This window comes from Rutidosis leptorrhynchoides, chromosome 6, assembly GCF_046630445.1.
Source record: "Rutidosis leptorrhynchoides isolate AG116_Rl617_1_P2 chromosome 6, CSIRO_AGI_Rlap_v1, whole genome shotgun sequence".
Classification (NCBI taxonomy): domain Eukaryota; kingdom Viridiplantae; phylum Streptophyta; class Magnoliopsida; order Asterales; family Asteraceae; genus Rutidosis; species Rutidosis leptorrhynchoides.
Window position 1 is genome coordinate 34,861,260 of NC_092338.1, and position 13,682 is coordinate 34,874,941.

The window sequence follows — 13,682 nt, forward strand, 5'->3', positions numbered from 1 at the left end:
AATCGACCAACAATCTCCAAGATTATACAATTTTGCAGCGAGACTCGAACAAATCAGTGCGAAGGTTGTCATGTATATTTCTCACAAATTAATCACGAGGTAATCTTTGTTAAATCATGTTGTTTTTGTTATAATCACATAATGAATTGATGACATGCCTCTCAAGGTAATCTGTGTATTTTGATCAATAGTGTATTGATGTTTAGTTAATTATTAGTTTTTTTTTATGTTATGTTTAATGTCTTACATATGTATATGTATATGTATATGTATATGTATATGTATATGTATATATTCAAGTATAATTTTGAATATTTACTTTGGAAAGATGGAAAGGAATTTAACGGTTTCAATTCTAAAGATACAGTTGTAGAAATCTATAGTTCTCTTATGCATTTGATTGAAATCGTGATCGGTTTTATTCTTGAATGATGAACTCTCAAGTGTTTGTGCAGCAGCTATGATGTAGATAATATTTGTTTGAACCTGTATTGCAAGCATATTTTATGCATACAAGTGTTAATTAAGTGTTTGTTAATGTGTTCAGGTGCGGAGAGAGTAAACGGCAATGAGAGTGTTAGAAATAGGAGGTTATGTATATTATTTGTGGAAGAGAGGATTGATGATTTAGAAGTTTTATTGATCTTGAAAGCTTTTCTTTATTGCTTATTGAATTTGCTTATTGCTTGATTACAAATGAGGGGTGAAACCCTCTATTTATACTACTCAATGGAGTAGTCTAGAACTCTCCATCATCTACTAATATCTAGATATTTTCTAAGTATTATCTAGATATTTCCTAAATATTATCTTAGATATTTTACAAGATGTTTCTACTCACTTTCACTACTAGATATTACAAGAAGTTTCTAGATATTGGACTACAATCTTGATCCATATATTTGTATACTTGCAAGCCCATATCCAAAACACATAGCCCAAAATCAAGTTTAACTTCCAACAGCCCCCCTTAAACTTGATTTCGTCACTCCGAGCATATTCCGTAATCTCTGAAACGTCTCATGTTTTAGAGGCTTTGTGAAAATATCAGCAACTTGGTCAAGTGACTTCGCGTACTTTATCTGCACCTCTTTATTTGTAACACACTCCCTGATGTAATGGTATTTCGTATCGATGTGCTTGCTTCGATCATGGAAGACTGGATTCTTTGCTAGAGCAATCGCAGACTTGTTATCCACATATATCTCCGTAGCTTCCTTTTGAAAAAACTTAAGCTCATTTAGTAACTTCCTGAGCCATATTGCATGACAGGTGCACGATGTTGCTGCTACAAACTCGGCTTCACACGTTGACAGAGTCACAATGGGTTGCTTCTTCGAGCTCCATGTGAACGCCGTATCTCCCATATAGAACACGAAACCACTCGTACTCTTACGATCATCTATGTCTCCAGCCCAATCACTATCACTGTATCCAACTAGCTTGAAGTGATTAGAAGGCGAATAAAACAGGCCATAGTCAATCGTACCTTTGATGTAGCGAAGTATCCTCTTGGCTGCCTTCAAGTGATTTATTGTAGGTGCTTCCATGTATCGACTTACTAATCCAACTCCGTAGAGAATATCTGGCCTCGTGCAGGTTAGGTATCTCAGACTTCCAACCAAACTCTTGTATTGTGATGGGTCCACCAAGTATCCTTCATCATCTTTTGACAATTTGAGATTGCAATCCACCGGTGTGTTCATTGACTTGCATTCATTCATCTTAAACTTCTTGAGCACCTCATTCGCATAACCTTCTTGGGATATGAATATTCCTTCTTTCTTTTGTTTTACCTCGATCCCAAGATAGTAAGCCATAAGTCCAATGTCGGTCATCTCGAACTCCCGAACCATTGCTTTCTTGAACTCGTCAAACATTTTGGGATTACTGCCAGTGAATATCAAGTCATCCACATATAGACACACAATCATAACATCTCCTTCCTTGTTTACTTTGGTATAGAGAGCATGCTCATGTGGGCATTTTGTAAAGCCATTCTGTTGGAAATACTTGTCTATCCTGCTATTCCATGCTCGAGGCGCTTGCTTCAACCCATATAAGGCCTTTTTCAATTTCAGCACCTTATTCTCTTGGCCTTTCACGATGTATCCCAAAGGTTGTTCTATATAGACTTCTTCTTCTAAGTGGCCATTAAGGAACGCGGATTTGACATCCATTTGATAAATCTTCCAATTATGCTGAGCCGCAAGTGAGATTATCAATCTTATAGTTTCTAGACGAGCGACGGGAGCAAATACCTCGTCATAGTCTATGCCGGCTCGTTGACTATATCCCTTCGCCACCAACCTTGCCTTATATCTTTCAACTTCACCTTTGGAATTCTTCTTGGCCTTGTACACCCATTTTACACCAATAGCCTTATGTCCCTTTGGTAGTGTGGCAAGATCCCACGTATTATTCTTCTCGATTGCTTGAATCTCTTCGTCCATAGCACATTTCCACTTTTGGCTTTTTGTTGCATCTTCATAGCTTATTGGCTCACAATCGGCAAGAAGGCAGAACAATGATAGATCCTCCATAGGCTGTGTTACCTCGTACAACTCCTCAATGCTCCTTGTGTGATGTTGTAGCCTACTTGATTCTCCTCCTGATATTGGTGTCACTTCATTAGGTGTAGTGGTTGGAGTATGTGGAGAGTGCGGAGATGGTGTACCAGAAGGTTCTTGAACTTCTAGATATTCTTCGTTCTTTGCAGTACTCTCGAATGGATAAGGGAGAAAGTCGTAGTTCTCCTCTTCGGGAACATTCCAATCCCATGTTGCTTCTTCATCGAACACCACGTCTCGACTTGAGATTACTTTACCATTCTTGGGATTGTATAGCTTGTAACCCTTCGAACTTGAGTCATAACCCACGAATATGAGTTTCTCGCTTTTATCATCGAGCTTCGTCCTCTTCTGATCTGGCACATGAGCATATGCCACACTTCCGAACACTCGAAGGTGTGAGATGTCGGGCTTCCTTCCACTCCAAGCTTCAATGGGCGTTTTGTTCTTGACACTTCTAGTGGGCGAGCGATTTGATAGATAGATCGCACAGTCCACTGCCTCAGCCCAAAACTCCTTAGGCATCCTTTTGCTCTTTAACATACTCCGGGCCATATCAAGAATGGTCCTATTTTTTCTTTCCGCAACACCATTTTGTTGAGGTGAATACGGAAGAGTTAGAGGACGTCGTAAGCCATTGTTGTCGCAAAATTTCTTGAATTCCTTAGATGTGAACTCTCCTCCACGATCGGATCTCAACGCCTTTATGGTGAGACCACTTTGATTCTCCACAAATGCTTTAAACTTCTTGAACATTCCAAAAGCTTCCGACTTCTCTTTTAGAAAATAGACCCATGTCTTTCGACTAAAATCATCAATGAATAGAATAAAATATCTATTTTTACCAAAAGACGGTGGGCTGATGGGTCCACACACATCCGTGTGAATAAGTTCTAGAGGTTTCTTCGCTCTACTAGAAGCTTCTGTTGGAAAACTGTTTCGGAAGTGCTTTCCTAGAAGGCATCCCTCACATATTTGATCCGGATGATTAATTGGAGGCAAACCCTTCACCATTCCTTTACTTGATAATAATTTTAACCCTCCAAAATTTAAGTGCCCGTATCTCATGTGCCAAAGCCAAGAATTATCTTTGAAACATGCTTTTAAACATCTTGGAATGTCATGTTGAATATTTAGCATGAACATCCTATTCGTTGACATTGGCACCTTAGCAATCAAACCTCCTTTTTGGTCTCTTAAAGAAAGAGTACGATTTATCATGTGAATATCATAGCCTTTCTCTAAGAGTTGTCCAATACTCAATATATTCGTCTTCATATTAGGCACATAATACACGTTAGAGATAAATTGATGCCTTCCATTTTTCAAGCGGATGAGAATCTTACCTTTGCCTTTAACCGGGACTTTAGAGGAATCTCCGAAGGTGATATTTCCACTAATTACCTCGTCTAACTCCACAAACATGTTTTTGTCACCGCACATATGGTTGCTTGCACCCGTGTCGAGATACCATAAATTTGATTCTCCGTTATCTTCACCTTTGCATGCTAGTAACAAAGTGTTTTTCACGGCTTCGGTATCTTCTTGCACTAAATTTGCTCTTTCTTGCACGTAATTGTTTGACTTCTCGCATTCCGAAGCATAGTGGCCAAATTTATGACAATTATAGCATTTGGTTTGAGAATTGGCATACCTTGGCCTTCTACTTGTGTAGCCTCTCCCGCGACCTCTTGTCGGGTGGAAATTTTGACTTCTTTCTTCATTTCTGTAAGAACTATAACCTCCACGTTTGATATATCCTTGTCCTCGTCCTCGGCCACATACTTGACCACGACCTCGTTGACTCGTTTGATGAGTCTTTTCACTGCTCTCTTCCTTGAAAGACAGTTTTGCTTGTAAAGCTTGCTCCAATGGCTCCTTATTATTCTTATTGAACCTCTCTTCATGGGCTTGTAGTGAACCCATGAGTTCATCGATAGTCATTGATTCTAGATCTTTAGATTCTTCGATGGCTACGACTATATAGTCGAATTTTGAATCTAATGATCTAAGAATCTTCTCAATGACTCTTACATCACTTAGAGTTTCACCATTCCTCTTTAATTGATTGACAATCGCCAAGACTCTTGTAAAATAATCGGAAATTGATTCTGAGTCTTTCTTATTTAAGGATTCGAACTCACCTCGTAGTGTTTGTAGTCGAACCTTTTTCACCTTTTCAACTCCCTTGTGAGAATTCTCCAAGATCTCCCATGCTTTCTTGGCGGTGGTTGCACTTGCAATTTTCTCAAAAGCTCCATCATCTACACTTTGTTGGATGATGGAAAGAGCCTTTTGATCGTTCGTCTTCATTAATTTTTTCTCCTTGCCGAGAGGACCTTTTTCTGCAGGTTCCTCATAGCCTTCCTCCACAATCTCCCATAAGTCTTGTCCACCTAGGAAGGTCTTCATTTGGATGCTCCATCGATCATAATTATCCTTTGTGAGGCGAGGAAATGTGATGACATTGTTGGCCATCATCTTGTCGAACCAAGCTCTTGATACCAATTTGTTAGAAATAGGAGGTTATGTATATTATTTGTGGAAGAGAGGATTGATGATTTAGAAGTTTTATTGATCTTGAAAGCTTTTCTTTATTGCTTATTGAATTTGCTTATTGCTTGATTACAAATGAGGGGTGAAACCCTCTATTTATACTACTCAATGGAGTAGTCTAGAACTCTCCATCATCTACTAATATCTAGATATTTTCTAAGTATTATCTAGATATTTCCTAAATATTATCTTAGATATTTTACAAGATGTTTCTACTCACTTTCACTACTAGATATTACAAGAAGTTTCTAGATATTGGACTACAATCTTGATCCATATATTTGTATACTTGCAAGCCCATATCCAAAACACATAGCCCAAAATCAAGTTTAACTTCCAACAGAGAGGTGGCTACTAACATCGTTTCGACCCAACTTCTACCTCTCCAAGGGAAACGGCAATGAGAGGTGGCCTATGATTGCCTATATGAGGCCAGGACTCCCAAATTGTCAGCCATTGTGTCAACCTCCACGATTTTAGAAAATCTTGAAAACATTTATGAATAGATAATAACTTCTCTGCGTGTGATATGGCGGATGATCTTCATTTAATGGCGTGCTTATTTTCAGGTTCTGAACCCTGTTTTTCACTTGTCAATATATCGAGTAGCGTAGCCAACGCTAACAAAGATGATGAAATAACCTGCAGTCTCATAAGAATAAGATAAAAAAATAAATTTATAATAAACAATTAACACAAGACTTTCTGCTTGGGAAACTTCATAGACTGGATCAAACTGAGAAAACCAACATGGCCCCATCAAAGACGTCAAATGCAAAGCCAAATCTCTCCTGTATGAATAAAGAAAGCAATGAATTTATTTTAAAAGTTTCATATAGCTTATTTGTTAATTATATTTTACAAAAATAATCAAATGAAAGTCATGAGTAAGATTAGATCTAACCCGAGAGCGCTAACAAGATTAGCCATTGTATCATGAGTAGCTTGGCGAACATCTCTGTTGTAGTCTTGCAACAGCTTTTTGTATTCAAATGCCTAAGCCACAAAACATAGGTTATAAAAAGCAATTAGGTATCAAAACATCATAAGTCATCAGCTACATTATACCTTCTTGGTTTCAAAGGATGTGGAATGAACAATCATGAATAATACATATATTATATTAGTTAAGAACCTAAGACATTAGGCACATATTAAAAGATTCCACTTGGAAAAGGTGAACATACTGCCCTAAATTTTAGAAACAATCTGGTGTCAACAATGAATAATCAACTTTAGTAGAAGCTTGTAAGCTAATTAAAACTTCTGTTTGCTATGTTTTCATACTATCATCTACAGTTTCTAATGTAACATACAACAAATCATTTTTTTGTTAAATAAAATCCCTCTCATTTCAAGGTGAGCTGTTAGTTGGAACGGTTGCTTCTCTTATAGGATACACTTTCACGTCAACTTTCACTGTGAGTATTCTTGGTTGGTTTCCTTTTATTGTTCAGTATCCTTTTTTAAAGTTAAACTTTAGGGTAAATAAAACAAATTAATTGTTTTTTATTGATCTTTCGGTATCATTTCAAGCTACTTACAAGGTAGTTTTAAGCCTAAATAGGCTAAATATTGATACAATAACACAATAAATGGTTTGAATGGTGTTTGGTGTAAATGGATAAAAGGTTGCCATACACTCTTAAGATTAAATCCATATAACTAATCTCCATGTGTACACACATCTATCTATCATCATTAAAATTTTCTATACATAAACATCGTTGCCTTTTTATTATATAAACATATTTTAAATATCCTCATCGTTACTTGCTAATCATAATATACCTTCAGTAAACATTTAATTAGCACAAACAAAATAACAAAGTGATTACAAGTAATAAAGTGATACACAATAATAGTTATGAATGCTAAACCATGTTCCAGTTTTTAGCATGGCAAGAGAACAAAACTACAAGTGATAAAGTGAGAAGCCTTGGAATTGAAAATGAGTATGTACTTTTTATTGCTCTTAACGTTTTCTCATGGATTAACAATTTTTTAGTTATACGATTAATTAGATAGGCACATCTGTCATACTTTACATACTATGCTTACACGGTTATACTTTTAGTTATAAATGCTTACATACTTCACTTACACGGTTATGGTGATACTATGCTTACACAGTTATGGTGCCTTTTGTTTTGTTATGCTAAAGGATTATAATTAATTATTTATATGTGATTATGCATATATGAATGTTTATGGTTTTGATCTTGGAAGTACATGTCTGTGAATTTAGTTAGAATTACTGTTACCACAAACATTTATTTCATAAATTATATTCGTGATGAAGTTTTTCTACATTACTTGCTTTTTCAGGATAACATGGATTCCTATCACTGTAGTGATGATATCAATGAGGATGAAGAAATACGTGGTGATGTTTTTTTTTTAGTTTCTTACATGTCTTTTTTACTGGTTTGTTGATTTTTTTTTAAATCTTGGGCTAAAAATTATCCATCACATTGCTTGAATGGATTAGATAGTTATTAGACATCTCAAAGTAATAAGAATAATACTTATGATATGCAAACTGTACAATAATTATCCATCACATGGATTAGATAGTTATTAGACATCTCGAAATAATAAAGAATAATACTTATTATCCATCAAACTGTTATTCAAACTATTCTTGGTCGTGGCGCATATTGGACTAGCTGCCAAGCATATGGGCTGGTATTTTTTCTTTGTTTTTACATATTTATATAAGTAGTCCGGTCTCTTTCTCGATATATAAGAATTAGACGGATATAACTAATTGATTACATAACAAACATATCAAGTCATAATTGAATATTTGTTGTTATTATGTTGTTATGTATTATATTATGTAGTAAGTTTGGTCTCTACTTATGTAGATATAAATCCATGTTTCATATTTTTAATGAAGCTACTTATAATCTAATTGAAGCCTGTAATGAAGCATCAATTGATGGCCATCAACAAGAGCGAGAGCAGTTGATGCATTTAGTGATCAAGAATATCGAGTAAGCTTGCCTTAACCAATATAGTATTCTGTAATTTATCTTTGAGGCATTACGATACATACAATGAGCATGGATACACCTTTATCTACAAGAATAGATTCCCGACTATTTTTCATAACGTCAATTAAAATCACTTGTACGTTTCCCGTTTGTTTGATTAAGCGTCGACGTGCAACGTACGGGCTCTTAAAGGCTAGTCTGCTAACAAATCACAACCAGCATTTAGTCCTAACAAAATGTAAAATAAAATTGACAATTTAATCCTAATATTCACATGTAGATGTGGGATACAATTTATCTAAAATGGGTCAAATAGAAATCAACAAAATTTCTAATCTCAAAGGGAAGCATGGCAAATACATAGCATTAACCAAATCTTTTTAACTATAAAATTTTCTAAACTATTGTATTCAGTATAGCTATTGAGATAATTTTTGTGATGACATTATATAAGACTAATTGTCTGAAAAAGCGACATTTGAAAAGAAGTTCAAGTGAGTTAGTACTTCTCAAGCTAACCAAACATAAGTGTCACATCAGCAATTAATACAACTACACAATGCTACGTAGAGGCTATCGACATATATAGTATTTAACTAGTTTAAGGACCCGTGAATGCATGGGTTTATTAAAAGAAATTATAAAAAAGACTAACAAAATAATAGCTATAAATGATATATTGTCATTACAACTTTATAAGTAACATGACAACATAATATATATCGAATTTCTTATAGTTAATGGATTCATACACAATAACCAAGTCTATTCTAATTACTATAGATGGAATACATAATTTCAACATACAATGTCATTTAATACCTTCAATACAAAATTCTTACCAAGTTTCACATAAATAGTCAAAAAAGAAAAAGAAAAAAAAAATGCTACTTATCAACATGCAACCTTAATCTATTCAAGAAGGAAGGCGTGAGGCTTTTTTATTTAGGGCTAAAGTTGAGGAAGGAAGGCACGCGTGATACTTAGTTTAGTATTTATCAGATACTCCTATAATTTAAGTATTAATTTTATTTTATTAAAGTAAATTATAATTTAATCTTAAGACTAATGACATCATCATCATAGCTTCTAATTTTTTCTTTTCTTTTTTGATTTTTTTTAAAGAAGGGAATAGATAGTTTAATGATGTCATCATATTAGCCATTTATAAAATAGTATTAGATAGGGATGGCAATGGATGTTCCATCCATGGACATCCACCCGATCCGATTCATTTATAATGGATATGGATGATGTAAATGAACGATTAACGGATATGGATATGGATATGGATATGGATGATCTAAATATTTCGTGGATCGGATATGGATGACAATTTATCATCCATGGATATATCCATTATCACCCGAAATACATCTATATATATACATATATACATGCTAAAATATATGCATATACATTTACATATTGATATTCATATACATATAACCTACAAATTGTTAAATTATTAACGAAAATAAGAGTTGTGATAGTCACAATTATTAAATTGTTACTAATAATAATCAAAGTTACATATTTAGATTAGTTTAAAAGTATATTTACTTATATTATAATGTATTTTGCTGAATTAAATTCACAATCGGCGACAAATTACAATCAAAACATGTTTAACAAATCAAAATTTGTAACAATCTATATTAAATTGATAAAATCGTCGTTAGATTAACATTTCATTTGATATCCACCGGATTTCCATTAACCCGATTAATCCATCGGATATGGATATGGACGGATGAACTGAGATTAAACGGATATGGATATGGATATGGATGAGCAAAAACTAAATGGATATGGATGTGGATATGGCATCATCCGATCCATATCCGATCCATTGCCATCCCTAGTATTAGATATTAGATGGGTTGATGAGTACAACATTAGTGTTTGGGTGAAACCTTGGCATACAAAAACTTATCCACTTGGACTTTTGTGGTTGTAGTTTTAAAACATCAATGTATGCCAAAAGCTTTTGATTTTCCTTTGTAGCAGCGGCCTCTTTCTCTTGTTTTTAAGTTAGTAGTTTAACTTTATATAAGCGAGGCGTAACGGGGTTTTGGTTTGCAATGTTTTGTTTGGTTGTTTCATCAGTTGTACTACAACCGTTGTTCCTCGGACAAAAGCACTATGTATTCGACAGAGGTTTTTTTTATCAAGGGGGTGAAAACAGATAGTTTACTCTGAATCGGGGTTCGCGACTTCCCAACAACAGAGCCAATAACAACGTTCTAAAACACTTTCAATTGTTAATGATTATTGCTAACTTGAATTTTAGTATATTATTTAACAAAAATTATGCTATACAATCAAGGTTTATGTCCTTTTTTCCCGTGAAAACGATAATGTGTTCTGGCATGGTTTCTCTAATACTCACCAGAGTCTATTCTAGATAAGAGATCAAGAGATAAATTTCATCCCAGATTATACATTCTAAGAAGTTAATATTTAAAAAGGTTAAAATATGATATGGACAAAACGGACAATTTCTTTTGCGGCGGTGTCGTTGGGTCGCCAGCCGTCTATCGAGGCTAGTCAGCAGAAAACTGGATTTTTAAATTTATAATTTACGGGGTCTAAATCTACTACTCCTGCCTATGGGTGATTAAGGGAAGTATGACTTAGGGTCGTTAGTTTAAGAAGACAACAAAATCGAACCTATCACAGTAGCAAACGATTAATAGACTAAATATCCTAGAGGAGTAGTTTGTGATAATTTTGGGTTTTCTAATAACTAAGATAAACAGATAAATAAAGGAAAACGGTAAAGATAAAGTTTGTAATTCGAATAAGGTTAAAGTAAAGTGCGTGCTATGATTTCAGCAGTTACTGAGTTGAGATTCCGTAATGTCAGCTCATGAATAGGTGATAACCTTAAACCCATTATACCGGCCCTACCGCCCCTGTCAGAGGACTGACATGTCACTGGGTACAAACGTTAGGCTTGAAGAAATTGAATAGACAGCAATGTCCGCGTACCCTGACGCCCGAAAAACATGAACTACATGCAAACATTTACGCCTCGTATATTATGAGCAACCCGGAAAGGTGGCATATTAACGATCATTAAGGTCTAAACTTTCTTAAGCATAAGCAAAAATAGAAGGCATCCCTGATCTGAGAGACATGACGTGTTTCCAATGCTTTCGTTAATGATTGGGTTTAATAAAGCAGTTAGCCCCTTACTTAACAGAGAAGAGACATAAAAGAACACCATGTCCAAGTTACATAGTAACCTTCAGGAAACGTTCGGCTATCCTAACGACCCAAAATCCTTTATGAGGTTTAAACAAACATTTCCAGAACCAAGAATCCCTTAACCGGGGTGTAATGCTTGAGACCGTGTTATGGTGTGATGTACTGTATCCGCACTGGAGATTAGCTCCCATGGCCATACATGGCAGAGGTATAGAGTACTACAACCGGTGTGTCTGCTCATATGCGTATGATGTTTAAATGCTAGTGATTTCACAGACATAGCTCAAGGTCAACCATGTACTATGTATCTCAGTCAGAGTTTCCATCACAAAAGATCAACTGCCGGAGTCCATAGTGGAGGTTGCCTTACTACAACTGTTGTGCCTCGGACAAACGCACTATGTATCCAACATAGGTTTTTTTTTACCAAGTGGGTGAAAACAGATAGTATACTCTGAACCGGGGTTCGCGACTTCCAAACAACAGAGCCAATAATCACGTTCTAAAAGTTGGAAAAGAGATTGAGTTTAAATCATAATCAGAAAGCATCTCAGCAATGTCACATTACATAACCATTATTTCGGTATCGTAACTGATTACGTCATAATAAACACTTAAAGATAACTACTCACTAATCATGACAATAATATCATCTATCATAACAAGAATAGGAAACATAGATAGAGTAAAAGGGATAAAAGTACCAGTAGATTAAACGAGTTCCGAAAATACAAAAGTGACAACTTCAACTCCTAGACAACTCCTAATACGATCTTTAGCGTTCGCCTTCGGGTACTAAATTTCCCGCTCGGAGGTGAGAAGGCGTCAAAAGTATCTTCTAAAAAGAGAGAGTAAACTTGAGAGAGTGAGTTGAAAGTGTGAAGTGTGTGTTGAAATGTGATACAAATGAGCCGGGTTTATACTAAAAATCCAGCATGGCAGGCCGTGTAAACAGCCCTTGTGAAATGAGCAGGCCGTGTAAACAGCCCGTGTAAACAACGCGTGTAGAATTTCAGCCCGTGAAAACAGCCCGTGTACATGACCAACTGGTAGCCCGTGTGAACTTCTTGGCAGCCCGTGTGTGACCATCTGGCAGCCCGTTTGTCCGGGTAATCTTGGCTTGTTTTCGGGGTCGTAACTTGTTTTTATTATTTTCGCTCTAGATTCTTCGTTTTAAGTATGTTTCCTTCGATTCTTTTTGTATCGCCTTCATGATTACTTAATCTACCAAACTAAGTAGGCAAATGCTAAGTATGGAGATAAAGTTGATTGCTTTATTATTTATGGACTTAATATTGGGGGTAAAAACATGACTTTTTAGCCGATATCAATATACCACTTCTAAGATAAACCGTACCTTCTAGTAGTGGGCATACGCCTGTTCTTGGCGCGCCGCACGGTATAGCTGGACATGGGGTATGTTTAAAAAATGCGTCTTTTTCGTACATCGGGTTCAAGTCCTTTCATCAACATACATAAAACATAATACGAGTACTACATATTACACCAAAATAACAAAACGGGTTGAAGTGGGTCAAACAGATTTACCTTTAATACCAGTGGGACGGTTCTTTTCACGGAACTGTACGGAAAATTATGGAACCCAACTGAAGTTATTTGGTATGGTACAACTTTCTTCAATAAATTAGGACTCGGGATGGAACCAAATTGATTGTTTGCGTTTAAAGTTCATTTTCTAATCAAAAAATGTTTTTTTAGATATATATTAAAAATTTAGTAAGTGTAGGGGGCTGTTTTGTAACTCTTTAGTTTTCGTAAGGAGGTAAACTAGAACTTCTTGCGGTATATATATATATTATACGGAGTACGTAGTAGTCTTGTAGAGCGTACGGCGAATTTCATATCATTCCCAATGCAATTACTCGTGTAGGGTTTATATTCTGGACCGTGCGTTCAGTTCATTCCCAAAATTCGAAACAATGGCGCCTTCGGTATTGTTTTCTCTTATATTTAATTTTATTTTAATTTTAATGCTATCTATAATTTATTTATATATACATTTATAGCTTGGTTTGGTTGGTTGATATTATAGGAGACTTTAATGATCTGCATCGACAATTCGGTATATATGAAGTTTATCAATCATTACAGATATACGCTTCAACTTGATTGTATTCGATTGTATTGCGGACCTAAGCTTAAGGTATTTTTTGTATTTATTAATTATTATTTTTTATCTCATAATTATTTTTTAGGTTAACAATTTAATGTATAGATACAAGGAGTAGTAGTAACTTGTGTTAAAACCAAATAAAAGATAATTTCATTGGGATTTAAGGGTTAATTTATCAGGTTAGTCAGCCATTATCATATAAGTTACAGG